General features: G+C 39.8%; 1 protein-coding gene across 1 annotated transcript in view; it reads left to right on the forward strand.

The window, feature by feature from the left end:
• CEP85L (centrosomal protein 85L) overlaps positions 1-15997 on the forward strand; it is a 233902-nt gene extending 217905 nt beyond the window's left edge. The window contains exon 15 of the transcript XR_012517197.1: positions 15210-15997. The gene's annotated coding sequence lies outside the window, so the exon portion shown is untranslated. The remainder of the gene's footprint in view (positions 1-15209) is intronic.
• Positions 15998-16379: the final 382 nt, after the last annotated feature.

Consider the following 16379-nt stretch of genomic DNA (forward strand, 5'->3'; position numbering starts at 1 on the left):
ATTAGATTTGCAAGTATTTTGTTGAGAATTTTTGCATCAGTATTCATCAGAGATATTGGTCTGTAATTTTTTTTTTCTTTTTTCTTTTTTTGATGTGTCTTTGTTTAGTTTGGATATCAAGGTAATGCTGATGAATTTGGAAGTATTCCTTCCTCTATTTCTCAGAATAGTTTCAGTGGGATTGGTATTAGTTTTTTAAATTGTTTGGTAGAATTCAGCAATTAATCCATAGGGTTCCCGGCTTTACTGGGAGAATATTTATTATGGCTTCGATTCATTACTTATTGTTGGTCTGTTGGGGTTTTGGATTTCTTTATTATTATCATTATTATGCTTTAAGTTCTGGGGTACATGTGCAGAATGTGCAGGTTTGTTACATAGGTATACACATGCAATGGTGGTTTACTGCATCCATCACCCCATCACCTACATTAGGTATTTCTCCTAATGCTATCCCTCTCCTATTCCCCATCCCTGCTATCCCCCCACTAGTCCCCCACCCCTTGACAGGCCCCAGTGTGTGATGTTCCACTCCCTGTGTCCATGTGTTCTCATTGTTCAGCACCCACTTATGAGTGAGAACATGTGGTATTTGGTTTGGATAATATTCTAAAGAGTGTTTTCCAACTTGGTTCCATTCTCCCCATCACTTTCAGGTACAACAATCCAATGTAAATTTGGTCTTTTCACATAGTCCTATAGTTTTTGGAGGCTTTTTTGTTTCTTTTTATTTCTTTTTCTCTAATCTTGTCTTCACACTTTATTTCATTAAGTTGATCTTCAATCTGTGATATCCTTTCCCCTGCATGATTGATTCAGTTATTGATACTTGTGTATGCTTCACGAAGTTCTCATGCTGTGTTTTTCAGCTCCATCAGGTCATTTATGTTCTTCTCCAAACTGATTATTCTAGTTAGCAATTCCTCTAACATTTTTTCAAGGTTTTTAGCTGTGTTGCATTGGGTTAGAACATGCTTCTTTAACTCGGAGGAGTTTGTTGTTACCCACCTTCTGAAGCCTATTTCTGTCAATTCATCAAACTCTCCATCCAGTTTTGTTCTCTTGCTGTTGTGGAGTTGTGATTCTTCAGAGAAGATGCATTCTGGTTTTAGGAATTTTCAGCTTTTTTGCAGTGGTTTTTCCTCACCTTCATGGATTTATTTGCTTTTATTCTTTGATGTTGGTAACTTTGGATGGGGTTTCTGTGTGGACATCCTTTTTGTTGATGTTGATGTTATTCCTTTCTGTTTGTTAGTTTTCCTTCCAACAGTCAGGCCTTTCTGTTGTAGGTCTGCTGGAGTTTGCTGGAGGTCCACCCCAGACCCTGTTTGCCTGGTTATCACCAGTGGAGGCTGCAGAACAGCAAAGATTGCTGCCTGTTTCTTCATCTGGAAGCTTCATCCCAGAGGGTCACCTGCCAGATGCCAGCCAGAGTTCTCTTGTATAAGTTGTCTGTTGACCCCTGCTGGGAGGTGTCTCCCAGTCAGGAGGCATGGGGATCAGGTACCCAATTGAGGAGGCAGTCTGTCCCTTAGTAGAGCTCAAGTGCTGTGCTGAGAGATCTGCTGCTCTCTTTAGAGCTGGCAGGCAGGAACGTTTAAGTCTGCTGAAGCTTCGCTAACAGCTGCCCCTTCCCCCAGGTGCTCTGTCCTAGGGCAATGTGAGTTTTATCTATAAACCCCTCACTGGGCTTGCTGCCTTTCTTTGAGAGATGCCCTGCTCAGAGCAGAGGTATTTAGAGAGGGAATCTGGCTATAGGGACTTTGCAGAGCTGCACTGGGCTCCACCCAGTTTGAATTTCCCAGTGGCTTTGTTTACGCTGTGAGGGGAAAACCACCTACTCAAGCTGCAGTAATGGCAGATGCCCTTTTCCCACCAAACTTGAGCATCCCGGGTCAACTTCAGACGACTGTGCTGGCAGTGAGAATTTCAAACCAGTGGATCTTAGCTTGCTGGGCTCCATGGGATTGGGATCTGCTGAGCTAGACCACTTGGCTCCCTGGCTTCAGCCCACTTTTTAGGGGAGTATACTGTTCTGTCTTGCTGGCATTCCAGGCACTACTGAGGTATGGGAAAAAAAACTCCTGCAGATAGCTTGAAGTCTGCCCAAACAGCTGCCCAGTTTTGTGCTTGAAACCCAGGACCCCAGTAGCTTAGGTACCCAAGGAAATCTCCTGGTCTGCAGGTTGTAAAGACCATGGAGAAAGAATAGTATCTGGGACTGGAGTACACTGTCCCTGATGTCACAGTCCCTCATGGCTTCCCTTGTTTGCAGGGGAGTTCCTTGACCCCTTGCACTTCCCAGGTAAGGCAACACCCCAACCTGCTTCAGCTTGCCCTCCATGGGCTTCACCCACTGTCTAAACAGTCTCAATGAGATGAGCCAAGTACCTCAGTTGGAAATGCAGAAATCTCCCACCTTCTGCATTGGTCTCCCTGGGACTTGCATACCAGAGCTGTTTCTAATTGGCCATCTTGCCAACCACCCCAATATATTCAGTTTTATCATTTTATTTATTTATTTTTCTTCTTTTCTTTTCTTTTCTTTTTTTTTTGTTTGTTTTTTTTTTTTGTTTTGTTTTTTTGTTTTTTTTTTTTGTTTTTTTTTTTTGTTTTTTTTGAGACAGACCCTAACTCTGTTGTCACCCAGGCTGGAGTGCAGTGATGCAATCTTGGCTCACTGCAACCTCTGCTTCCTGGGTTCAAGCAATTCCTGTGCCTCAGTCTCTCGAGGAGCTGGAACTATAGGAACACACCACCACAGTCAGCTAATTTTTGTATTTTTAGTAGAGACGGGGTTTCACCATGTTGGCCAGGCTGATCTCGAACTCCTGGCCTCATGTAATCCTCCCACCTTGGCCTCCCAAAGTGCTGGGATTAGAGGGGTGAGCCACTGTGCCTGGCAATTTTAGCAGTCATTTAAAAATATTCCACAATGAAGAGAAAGGGCCATTATTTTTGTATTCCTGAATGATCTTTTGAGCCTGCACACCTATTTTGATATCTGGAACATTAAAAAAAAAATCTCATCTGCCACCCACTAGCTCTACTCCACCTTCCCCCCTCAAATTAGAATCTTTTCCACATCCTCTTTGTCAAGGCTCTGCCTGAATATTGCGTGTCATGTGGGATTGCACACAAAGGCCTCATTTGCTAAGGGATTTCATTGACCTGGGGTAGATGGATATGGACCATTGGTCACTATGAGAAAGAACACCATGGAAGTGTTGCTTAGCTGGGCTGCTTTTAGTGGGAATAATGCCAGGTGATGGCTCCAAATAATCACCTATACCATCTAATCATACACTTACAGAGGCAGGTGAAAAGTCAGGAGATAGGAGGTCGGCAATCAGACTTTGGAAATTTGTTCTCTGGCAAACTTGGCATCAATATACTGAAAATCTGAATGGCGCATCTCCAGATAAAATAGGCAGTTGTTACTTTCTTCTTCCTGGTTTCAGATTGGCTGGGTTTCAATGCCAGTTTTAAATTCTGGCTCCTGTCAAAAAAGCCAAACACTTTGCAAAGAGGAGTGCTTCTACCTCTTAGAAATTAGCAGGAGGCTCTACTTATAAAGGGAAGGATTTGAAAAGATTAAATTTTGGTTGCTACCTTAATATGAGATTTAGCATTTAATACAGTAATTTTTGGCAACTGTTTGGCTGGTTTCTTCCCTGCTCAGAACTGTTATTGGCTGTTTTTGTTTTATTATTAGCCTCCTTTTTTAAAAAGCAGCACCCTCACAGTTTTTTCATCAGTCAGAAGGCAGGGTTTCTACTCGTTCAGCTTTTTGAACTGAGCTGGAATTTGTGGTTTGGTACTAGGAAGTATGTTTTCTGCACTTTTTTTCTTTCTAGTAAGTATAAAAATGGAAATCAAATAAAAGTTAAAAGTGTTCACTGACTTTTAATACCACATGAACAGTTCCTACAGAAGCACCTTAACTTTGTAAAGAATTATCAGAGACTAATTGTTCCCCAAATGACATATTTTTGCACAATGCCAACTTCAGGGCAAACTTGCCTAATGGATCACATTTTTTAGGGGTTGGGATGATTGGGCAATAGCTAATTTTCAATGAATAAGGATTGAGGATCCTTTAGGAAATTTCTGCTTGTGGACTGTGAGTTGGACTTTGGAATTATTTCTGCTGCCTTAAATACCAAGTTCTTGTGGTGACCCCATGTATCCATGTGTCACTTGAATCCTCCAATTCCTAATGACCTCCACATTTTCACTCTTTGCATCACAGGTCAGGCTTTGCTTCCTGTCACCCATTTCCCTCCTGAGATGGGAGCTCTGGTAAAGTGCAGCTAACTAGGCAGGACCCGAACCTGCCTGGATTTGCTGCCCTAATCTCTTCATGCTTTTGCCGTGGCCACTACTGCCTCTGTGCTCTTGACTACTCTGTCTTCCTATGTTAATTAAGCACTTGAAACCTGTCTTTTCCAGTTCCATTCTTTCAAATACAAATACTATTCTTTATTAAGACTCTTCTCAGGTGCCTTGTTCTACATTGGAAGGTATTTGTCCCCCTTTCTCACCAGGGGAAGGGCAAGGATTGCAGATTTTGCTTCTTTCTGTCCTCTTATTCTCCTCCTCCCTATGGAGGAGAAGATAATATAGCCAGAATTTGACACTACTACGTTTGAACCAAGTCTGCTGGTGACAGTACCTGCACCCCAGAAGCAAAATTTGAGCTCCACAAATTTATTTCCTTTTACTATTCCTTCACTTCTGGATCCAGGGATAGGGATTGCTCCTCTGCTTTCTGTCCTCAAATCACACCAACATGGGACCAATGTCCAGGGCAGACAATATTTCTTCCTGCAGCAGTTGGGGTAAGAGGATTCAAAATCTGCTCTTCAAATGCACTCCAATCTCTTCAAGCAGTACTGAAAGTGTGAAGATTTTAATAACTGGATTCAGTGTGGTACTCGGAGACCCAGTCAGGCCCTGACTGATGTGTTGTGTTCCAATCTAGTTTTTGTTAGAGCCCTGCCTTTGGAATTTGTAGAGAACTTTCACAGATGTGGGAAAAAAATGATACTTGTTTTCTATTTGGCTTACAATATTCAAGCGCATACTTTGGCCAGATTCTTAGAGGAAGGGAGTTATGAATCTTAGGACCCTGGCCCCCAATAATTGATTAGGGCTAAATCCTGTTATTAAGTCTCAATTGTTTCCAGATGGATCATTTGGTATTATAATGCTGTGACCACATGATTATGAGGGATCCCCAATACTTGAAGACTTCTTTTCCTGGACCTTATGACCTTATGTCAGAGTCCCAGATTTTAATGCTGGTGGAGACTTTAGAGTTCTCACTGATAGAATATAAACACAGGAATGAGTCAAATGAGTACTGAAACAATGATAAAGATGGATTCAAGAATGAAGCTTGGACCTTAGGCCAATGTGAATGGAGTTACCAGTGCTTTCCCCTAAATTAACGACAATTGGACCAACAGAGAGGAGAGCCAGGTTTATTATGCCTCAGACATAGCTGTGCAACCATAGAATGGCTTGGCTCATCTGTGGGAGAAGAGAAGACCCAACTAAGGGGTCTACTGCATGGGGTCTAGAAGTACAGACACCTGCCATGCCTGGTCACAAGTAGATCAAGAGGCTAAAGGAGAGTCAATAAATGGCATCTTGTTTTTGTGACATCTATTGGTGTGATAGACCAACTGGATTAGGTACTTCTCCCAAGAGAGGGAGTAAGTAAGTGATCAGAAAGACAGACTGCAAGTATTTCCCCTGAGGAGACTTCCTTGGTTTTCCTTTTCATAGACTTGGTCAGAAGTTCTCTTTTATCCATGGAAATATGAGGATTAGTGGAGAAATCTTAGACTTATAAAAATAATATTTACAAACAGATCTTGTATTTATTGATCTTTTGAATGGGTTTTGTTGTCTTAGTATCCTTCAGTTCAGCTCTCAGCTCTGATTTTGGTTATTTCTTATCTTCTGCTATCTTTGGGATTTGTTTTAGTTGTGATGTTAGGTTGTTAACTTGAGATTTTTCTAACTTTTTGATGTGGGCATTTGGTGCTATAAATGTCCCTCTTAACACTGCCTTATCTGTGTTCCAGAGATTCTGCTATGTTGTATCTTTGTCCTCATTAGTTTGAAATAACTTATTGATTTCTGCCTTAATTTCATTATTTACTCCAAAGTCATTTAGGAGCAGGTTATTCAATTTCCATTTAACTATATTGTTATGAGTAAATTTATTAGTCTTGATTTCTAATTTTATTATGCTGTGGTCTGAGAGATTCTTTGTTATGATTTCACTTCTTATGCATTTGCTGAGGAGTGTTTTACTTCTGATTATATGATTAATTTTAGAGTATGTGCAGTGTGGCAATAAGAATGTATAGTCTTTTTTGGGTTGGGGGTGAAGAATTCTGTAGGTATCTGTCAGGTCCATTTGATCCAGTGCTGAGTTCAGGTCCTGCATATATTTGTTAATTTTCTGTCTTGATGATTTGCCTAATATTGTCAATGGGGTGGTAAAGTCTTCTATTACTGTGTGGGAGTCTAAGTCTCTTTGAAGGTCTGTAAGAAGTTGCTTGATAAATCTGTGTGCTCCTGTGTTGGGTGCATACATATTTATGATAGTTATATTTTCTTATTGAATTGATCCCTTTACCATTATGTAATACCTTTCTTTGTCTTTTTTGATCTTTGTTGCTTTAAAGTCTGTTTTGTTAAAAACTAGGATTACAACCCCTGATTTTTTTCTGCTTTCCATTTGCTTGGTAGATTTTTCTCCTTCCCTTTATTTTGAGCCTATGTGTGTCATTACATGTGAGATGAGTCTCTTGAAAACAGGATAATAACGTTTCTTGGTTCTTTATCCAGCTTGTCACTCTGCATTTTCTCATTGGAACATTTAGCTCACTTACATTTAAGGTTAGTATTGATAGGTATGGACTTGATCCTATTATCATGATGTTAGCTGGTTATTTTGCAGACTTGTTTATGTTGTTGCTTTATAGTGTCACTGGTCCCTATACTTCAGTGTGTTTTTGTAGGGACTGGTAATGATCTTCCCTTTCTATATTTAGCGCTTCCTTCAGGAGCTCTCGTAAGGTAGGTCCAGTGGTAAATTCCATCAGCATTTGCTTACCTGAAGGTTAGTTTGGCTGGATGTGAAATTCTGGGTTGGAATTTCTTTTCTTTAAGCATGTTGAAGATTGATCTATAATCTTGTCTGGCTTGTAGGATTTCAGCTGAGAGGTCTGGTGTGCTGTTAGTCTGATGGTATTCCCTCTGTAGGTGGCCTAATCTTCCTCTATAGCTGCCTTTAATAATGTTTTTTTTTTTATTTTAAATTTGGAGTATCTGATGATTATGTGTTGGACAATGATCTAATTGTGGAGTTTCTGACTGGGGTTGTCTCCATTCCCTGAATTTGAATGTTGGTCTCTCTAGCTAGGTTGGGGAAGTTCTCATAGCTGATATCCTGAAATATGTTTTCCAAGTTGATTCCATTCTCCCCATCTGTTTCAGGTACACCAATCAGTCATAGATTCAGTCTCTTTACATAATCACATATTTCTCAGAGGTTTTGTTCATTCCTTTAATTCTTTTTAATCTATTTTTGCCTGCCATTCTTATTTCATAAAGTCAGTCTTCAAGCTCTGAGATTCTTTCATCTGCTTGGTCTATTCCGCTATTAATACTTGTGACTGCATTATAAATTCTTATAGTGTGTTTTTCAGCTCTATCAGGTTGGTTGCAATCTAGTCTGTACTGATTATTTTGTCTGTCAGCTCCTGCAATGTTTTATTGTGATTTTTAGCTTCCTTGCATTGGGTTACAACATACTTCTATAGCTCAGTGAACTTTGTTCCTATCCAAATTCTGATTTCTACTTCTGTCATTTCAGCCACCTTTGCCTCATACTGTTTCCAAACCCTTGCAGGAGATGTGGTGTGGTCATTTGGAGGAAAGAAGGCATTCTGGCTTTTTTCAGCATTATTTCACTGAGTCTTTCTTATTTTTTGTGGGCTTATCTATATTCAATCTTTGAGGTTGCTGATTTTTGGAATTTTTTTTCTTTTATCCTATTTGATAACTTTGAGGGTTTGATTGTAGTATAAGGTAGATTCGGCCAACTGGCTTCATTTCTGGGAAATTTTAGGGGGCCAACACTCAAATCCCAACTCCTGGACTGTGTGGTTTAACTCTGGGTGACTTCTCTTGGTCCCCAGTTTTGTTCTCTGGATTCTCAAGGTATAGAGTCTACTGCACTGGGGGTATCAAAATGTGACTGCTGCAACAGAGTGTTAGCAGATGCAAGGGTGCCTGCCTCCCTTCGGCCATTCACCACAGTGGCAGAGGCAAGGCAGCTGGGGGGAATTGGAGTCCTCTGCTGGAGACTGTGAACACTGTTTTGCTGGAGGTGTTGTTGGCTTGGTTCGGGGTGCTGGACAGCACAGGTCTGGTTGCCTTATCCATGCTCTGCAAGCAGGAGTGATCACTCAGGGTGTGTGAGGATTCCCTTTTCTAGACCCTAAAGAAGTAAAGCCATCACTCTAGTGTAAACTTCTGGAAAGACCCTCTCTCAGATACAGAAGTGAATTTCTCTACACTCAAGAACATTTCTTCTCATTCAACTTGAGGTTCTGGAAAAACCTATTAATCCAAAAATGAAGCCATTTCTTTCTAAATACAGCCTGGGCCCTGTGCCTTAAGTTACTAGGCAACACTCTAATTAATACTTAAACATTTAAGCTTGCGGTACCATGCCAGTTACCACTCAAACCCCTGAGATCAGCAGCCACAGGAAGCACTCCAAAATACTAAGCTCCCCATGGGGTTCTTTGCCATCCAAATGCCACTTTCTGGTCAAAATGTCCTACATTGGTACCTAGGATGCTAATTACTTAGAAGTAACAATATTTTTGTTGAATAATCAACTGAACACAGCAAAAGGAAGTAAAATGCACCTTGCAGTAGAGTTTGAGTCTTGTTGACTTGGCAACCCCTGACAAACAATATTAGATATTTGAACCTCGGCTTAGTTGGCAAGAGGACTCTTATTTTCTTCTTCTTCTTAATCTAGGCCCTGTTCCTCACATGTAAAGAGGGCTGTTTCTTCAAAGCACACATTTTCCTCAGCCAACCATACAGAAAGTTGTGATTATTCAATAGTCAGTATGTGGCAGAACAGAGAGGCTAGCATGCTGCTGGGCTTCTGATGCTGTGCCTCAGGCTTTCCTGGCAGCATGATCAATATGGTCAGGTTATTCTTCTTTTCCCAGGCAGATTTGTTTTTATTCTAATAATAAAAAATCAATAAAGAGACAGTGAGAAGATCTGAAAGTATTCACCCCAATACTGCTACATCCCTATGGAAATATAGGAGAATCAAGTATTCTCCCAGTAGATACCAGCTGAAATGAGGACAAAGCAGATGTTGTAAGTGGATATGAGATATATTAGAAAAATATTTTTAAAACTTCAAAAGCTCAGTTTTAGCTGTTAAATTTCTTTGCAAATAGCCAATGGATTAATTTTTTTTAGCTTATTATAAAGCAGGATAGCATATTTCTCTTGCTTGGTTCTCTTGAGCCCAGGGTCTTAGAAATGGGAGATCTGGTTTACACAGAAACGAGTTCAGTTCTCAAGGTCAAACGGCATACTGATGAGCTAGAAGGCCTTTATTTATTGAATCTGCTTACTCTGCCACACATCAAACAGTGTTATCCATATGTTTCTCTCACAAAGAAAGCCATGGGATATTGCATAAAACTGCTGAATCATGGTCATGGTACAGACAAATGCAGAGATTTCAGGAGACAGCTCTTCTATCAACAAAGATTTCCTGAGCAATTTCTTACTATATTCCGTATGATGCTGAGATAAGTCCTGGGGATGTAGTGATAAATGTATTGTCCTTACCTTTCACAAACTTCAAAGTGCCAAGTAAATACAATGTTTAGTCTTTTATATGCAATCTTATAAATTACACAGAATTCTGGTTGATAAATGCAATAAGTGCTCTTTTACAGAGCACTTGTTAGTCTATAGATCTGGTCACAATATAAACCAAATTTCAACCCCCTTCCAGGCATCTCTGTCACTGTAATGTAAGAAGAATCAACAATGCTTCCCACATGAATATGTCACATTATATAGCATTTACCAGAGTTATCCAAGATAAAATGCTTATTGGTCATGTGAAAAAGGGAATATATGGGCTCAGGTAACTAGGAAGTCTAAAGAACATCTGACTTCTAGCAGGTTTTAAATGCTGTAATGTCATTAGTGTCCTACTTCCCTTCATGTATCATCATGTGTCAGAGAGATGGCCAGTGGTAACCTCAGGCCTGTGCTTGCAACTCCTCATCCCAGCCAGCATTCATTCATGACATTTTAAGGAGGACTCTGTCCCAGTTTGGTTTAGATGTTCATGCCTGACCCAGTGGCCAGGGCTGTGGCCAGTGCTATGGAGAACTACTGCTGGTTGGATTCAAGTCATGGGCCCACCTGAGGCAAGGGAAGGCTGGGGTCTGTGGACGCTCACCCTTTGCCCCAACTGCATGAAATGAGAAAGAGGGAATTCCACAGAGAAAGGGATGATCCTATAAGATAAAGAGGGAAAGGGTGCTAGGAGGCAAAAACCAAAAAGTATCCAGGGAAATTATTCTCTAGCATAGGTCCTTCCAATCTGTTTACACCTGGAAATAGCAAGATTCTTATTCTGTTAGGTACTAGGGTGCTGGTTAATGTTAGAACCAACTGGAAGGCTGGAGAAAAATGCCCTGATTTGTACCATGTGGCAAATTCCATGGTATGAATACTCTTATATGGCTGCTCTGACTTGCCAACCTCACAGGACTGCACATGGAGCTGGGAAGAAATGTGTAGCAGGCAGCACACCGTTATATTCTATCCCAGATACAATGCTTATAAATGACCACTAGAACACAGATAATAGTAAAATGCAGTAAAATTATGAGGAAGTAATGAGTTTTTATTATATTTGTTTTCCATATGTTATATTTAATTGCAAGTTTATACCATATACTTTTAAAATAATGGTGTTTTTTTTTTTTTTTTTTTTTTTTTTTTTGAGACGGAGTTTCGCTCTTGTTACCCAGGCTGGAGTGCAATGGCACGATCTCGGCTCACTGCAACCTCCGCCTCCTGGGTTCAGGCAATTCTCCTGCCTCAGCCTCCTGAGTAGCTGGGATTATAGGCACGCGCCACCATGCCCAGCTAATTTTTTGTATTTTTAGTAGAGACGGGGTTTCACCATGTTGACCAGGTTGGTCTCGATCTCTCGACCTTGTGATCCACCCGCCTCGGCCTCCCAAAGTGCTGGGATTACAGGCTTGAGCCACCGCGCCCAGCCGGTTTTAATAGCTCTCATTGCTGCTCTTAATTTCAAATTCATACTCTTTCTGTCACTCCCTACCTTGGATAGTTTACACATTTTCCTGTCTGGACTCAAAAGGTCCTCATGAAATTTTTGATTATCCAAGTTATATTTTCAATAGGGCAAAGTGCATTTCTCTCTTTTCTACTTTTCAATAGAAAGTAAATATATGCTTCTTAACTCTTAACAACTCTTTCTTTGGCTACCAGTAAATTTAGCTACACTGAAATAGAGGAATTTGTTCAACATTTAATTGTCATTTTTTAGATAAACTCTTAAAATATACAAAACATATCCCCACAGAAAATAGGTCAAACACAAACTACATCACATTAAATTAATAAAATACAGCCTTAGAGGAACAAAAAGGTGATAAAGTAATATCATCAGTTAAATCCAAGAACTCAATATAGATAAATTGATAAAATAAAAGTAAAAGCAACTGGCTGCACAACTACTCTTCACAATTCAAGGAAACATGGAAAAGTTCAAAGACTTGCTAACAGCTAATAGGAGCAAAGCAGCTCCTATTTCTTTTTTCAGGGAATAGGTCAGAAAAGGGTCAGAAAATTTTCATTTTGTGTTTTGATCCACCTCTAAGATAACATATTCTGCAAATTTTCATGACCCAATTGGATGGGCTGAAATTACTCAGAGAAAAATTGAAAGAATTCAAAGAAAGAAGAGCTTGTATTGTCAGGTGAATTATTTTTTTATTAATATTTGTGAGGATGAAGGGTGTCCAGGAAAACAAGCAAGGATGAGAGATCACTTTGGTTAAGAAGAGAATTCTCATGTTGGACCTGTGCAAATTGCAAGTTGCCCTAAATTATTTTCATAGGTATATCAGAAGACATGGGGATTCTTCTTGTCTGTAACTAGTAATTTCTTTGGAAAGAAAATTTATAAATCCCATTTTCACTTTGGGAGTCAAATGCTATTATCTGGAACATTTATTCTCTGGACAGTAGAATAAAGCCACAGGCAACAGACATATTTCTCTTTAATTAATTTTTACCAGAATCACTTTTGATTATAGACCAATGTTTAATCCAATTTTCCTGCAAGTTGTGTGGGTTTGGCTTTCCCTGATGTTCTGTTTATAGCTTCTCAGTGTGTTGCTTGGAAAATGATGATGAAGTTATAAAGATAGCTTAGTGACTTCATCCAAGACATGAGGAAACAAAGAGGTGGCTCAGGAATTAGAAAATCCTTTTTAAGTGCAGATGCCCTCTTAGGAATGAGTAACAATGGCAACCCCATGAAACAAGCTACCACCTTCCTCACAATGGGGCAATTAATTTGATGTGTTGAAATGAACGCATCTACTTCAAGAGAATGTGTTATAAATGTTCCCCATCTCTGAAATTCTCTCAATATGTACAAAAAAATTCCAGTGTCTTTATTCTGGGCTATGAGAAATCTGCGGGAAACAAGAATATTGTGAAAAGGAAAAGACTGCTTCTCAGACCAAAAATGTATCCTTAAACCTCCCAGTGCGTCTTTATTCAGAAAAATGTTTCTGAATAAAGAAGTTACTATTTCTCAGCTCTGAGTGAGGAAATATTGAGCAAAAGTTCACTGAAGTCTGCAGCTGTCAGCTCTGGAAGCACTGTGAGGTTGAGGAAATGATGCTTCTTGTCAACTTTAAGTAGGACTTTATAATCTGGTGAACTGGATTTAGTGGTCTCTGGTCTTCAAAAGGATGCAACCAGGGTAAAGCAAAGGAAGAGGTGGAACTATGTGAAGAGTGTATGGCTGACATTTGAGGAAGGAGCTTCATACTCTGAATCCAAGGGCAAGAATGAAGATCTAAGCAGAGTGCAGGAAGTAGGGAGGCATGGAGCTATGGAAGAGAGAGCACAGGGAGGTGACCCAAGATGGACCCCTGAATTCAGCTCTGTCATCTGGATTTCCATTTCACAGGTCAGAAAGACCAATGGTCAGATGAGCTTGTTGCCTTCTTTCTCCTTTCTTGTTTAGGTTAGCTTATAGGGGCTAGTCTGGGAGGTTTCTTACTGGAGGCCCCAGGACTATGTCCCAGGAATTAGATAATGAACCCATGAATGTCAGAAGGCCATTTGTACAAGAATACGGTCTTACTCTGTCTTAGGAAAAATATGGATAGGATGTAGCTATAGAAGTTTTAGAATGTATGGACTTTGACACAATAAGGCATGGCAGTAAAATGCTGTGTACTACCACTATGGGATTGATGATTTGACTGTAGCCAGGTCTGCTTCAAGCTTGATGACACAGCAATAAATAAGAAACAAAGATGCGTATGTACAATTGAGCAGTTAATAGGATGAATCTTTGAGTACTGATACCATAAAAAGCTAGGCTTTTGTAACGTAGATAATTTTTTCTCACAGATGCGAACTTTACACAAATCTTTATGTGGACCTCTGTGAGAAAAGAGGAGGGCCTCAGAAACCACTTCCACCCACTTGTATCAGTTAATTCATTTATTCAGCAAATGTGTGTAAACACCTGCTATGTGCCAGGTGTTGTTTTAGGCACCAGGAATATAGCAGCAAACAAAGCAGGGAAAAAACTCTGCCCTCTGAGAGCTTGTATCTGACAGGGGGAGTGAGACAATAAAACAAAATAAATTCATCTAGATTAAAAAAAATCTATTAAAATGTTTATTCAGGGATACATGTACATGTGGTAAAACCATAAAGAAAAGTAAGAGAATACAAAACATAAAATTGTTGGTTTGGCAGTAAGCTGAAGTGAAAGGGACTGTAGATGCATCTGGAAGGTCACACACAGGCATTCTCAGGCCAAGAGCAGCCTTTGTGATTGAGCTCAGCTCAAATGCATTTCTGTTCTGTATAGAGCTTAGCACCTTATCAGCCCAGAGAAAGACTGTGGTTAGATTTTGGTGATTGAAAAAATAAAAAGCTCCTCGTCAGACAATTTGTGTGTGAAGGAATTGGACTGATGTCTCTGAATATTCCAACAGTCCAACTTCTAACCGAGGTGCCTGTATTCATCAGCATGGGCTGCCATAACAAAAATATTGTGGATGATATAGTTTAAAGAACAGAAATTTCTTTTCTCAGAGTTCTGGAGGCTACAAGTCCCAGGTCAAGATGCTGGCTGATTAGTTGCCTGGTGAGGGCTCGCTTCTTGGTTTGCAGACAGCCACCTTCTTACTCTATTCTCATATGGCCTTTCCTCTGTGGTTAAAAGAGAGAGAGAAAGAGAACGAGCAAACAAACATAAGCTCTAGTATCTCTCTTCTAATAAAGACACCAATTCTAAAGGACTAGAACCCACACTTATTACCTCATTTAAACTTAATTGCCTGTCTATATAAATACCCTATTTCCAAATACAGTTACACTGGCACTTCAACAAATGAATTTGGGGGAGGGTGGGCCCAATTCAATGTAAAATAATGCCTATGATAATGTATTTTGCTGTGAGACATTCTTCTGCTAAAGTGCTCAGGAGGGCCGTCTGACCTGGGCACATTTGCTTTTGTCAACTGTTCTCTGAATCCTTGCTTAAAGTTTACCAAGAGCTATATGAGATAGTTCGAATGGAGTTTCCACAAACAAACAAGCTAAAGCCAATATTTTCATCAAGTCACTTTCGTTCTTCTCTTATGAAAATTCATCAATCTGCTACTGGACTTTCAAATGAATACTGATATCTTTATATATCATTCTACTATAATTTTAGATTTATCTGACCATTATTGTTTGGAATGGTCCTAGCAAAGAATCAATTTTATCAAATTCATGCCTTTTTAAACATGGCTCTTGATTAACTATTTTTATTTGTTTTTATTTTGTATTAGACCTAAGTACTGAGACCTGCTACCACATGGATAAACTTCGAAAATATTATGGTAAGTTAAAGAAGACAGGCACAGAAGGCTGCATATTGTATGATTTGATTTATGTAAAATATCAAGAACAAGCAAATCCATATGGACAGAATGTAGATGAGTAGTTGCTATGGTTTGAATGTGTTCCCTCCACAATTCATGTTGAAACTTAATCCTTATTGTGGTGGTAAGGAGTTTGGGACTTTTGGAAAGTAGTTTAGTTATCAGGGCTCTGCCCTCCCAGATGGGTTAGTGCCTTATAAAAGGGTTGAAGGGATCAAGCTTAGTCCCGTTTTCTTTTCTTTTCTTTTTGTTTTTGAGATGGAGTCTTGCTCTGTTGTCCAGACTGGAGTACAGTGGCCTGATCTCGGCTCACTGCAGCCTCTGCCTCCCGTGTTCAAGCAATTCTTCTGCCTTAAGCTCCTCAGTAGCTGAGATTCCAGGTGCCCACCACCACGCCTGGCTAATTTTTATATTTTTAGTAGAGATGGGGTTTCACCATGTTGGCCAGGCTGGTCTCAAGCTCCTGACCTCAAGTGATCTGCCTGCCTTTGCCTTCCAGAGTGCTGGGATTACAGGCATCAGCTACTGCGTCTGACTGTTTAGCCCCTTTTTTGTTCTTCCTTCCCTTCTGCCATGTAAAGATGTAGCAAAAAGGCCCTCATCAGATATCTAAAGCTAGTACCTTGATCTTGAACTTCCCAGCCTCCAGAACGGTAAGAAATAAAATTTCTATTATTTATAAATGCTCAGTTTTCTGGTATTTGTTATAGCAGCACTAATGGACTAAGACAGTGGTTTTCAGGAGCTGTGGCATGGGAAACCACTATCTTTGTCCATTAGTGCTGCTATTAAAAAAAAAGTTATTGTGAATGTTAGTTACATAAGACAACTCATGTAAATGTCTCAGTGTATTGCCTGCCACATAATAATCATACAAAAATGGCAGGTAGCTTGAAAAATGCAATTCCATTTTCTTTTGTTTTACTTTCTTTGTAGCTATGAATATCTCTCTCCAGCATATATGTTTTTAGGACTCAGATTTCATAAAACATTCTCCTTGAAATGACCTTCAGAAATAGAATTAAAATAATTATGATAGTTATCCATGTAAATAATAGCTAGCGTTTATCAAGTGCC

This window comes from Saimiri boliviensis, chromosome 4 (assembly GCF_048565385.1).
Source record: "Saimiri boliviensis isolate mSaiBol1 chromosome 4, mSaiBol1.pri, whole genome shotgun sequence".
In the NCBI taxonomy this organism is placed as follows: Eukaryota; Metazoa; Chordata; class Mammalia; order Primates; family Cebidae; genus Saimiri; species Saimiri boliviensis.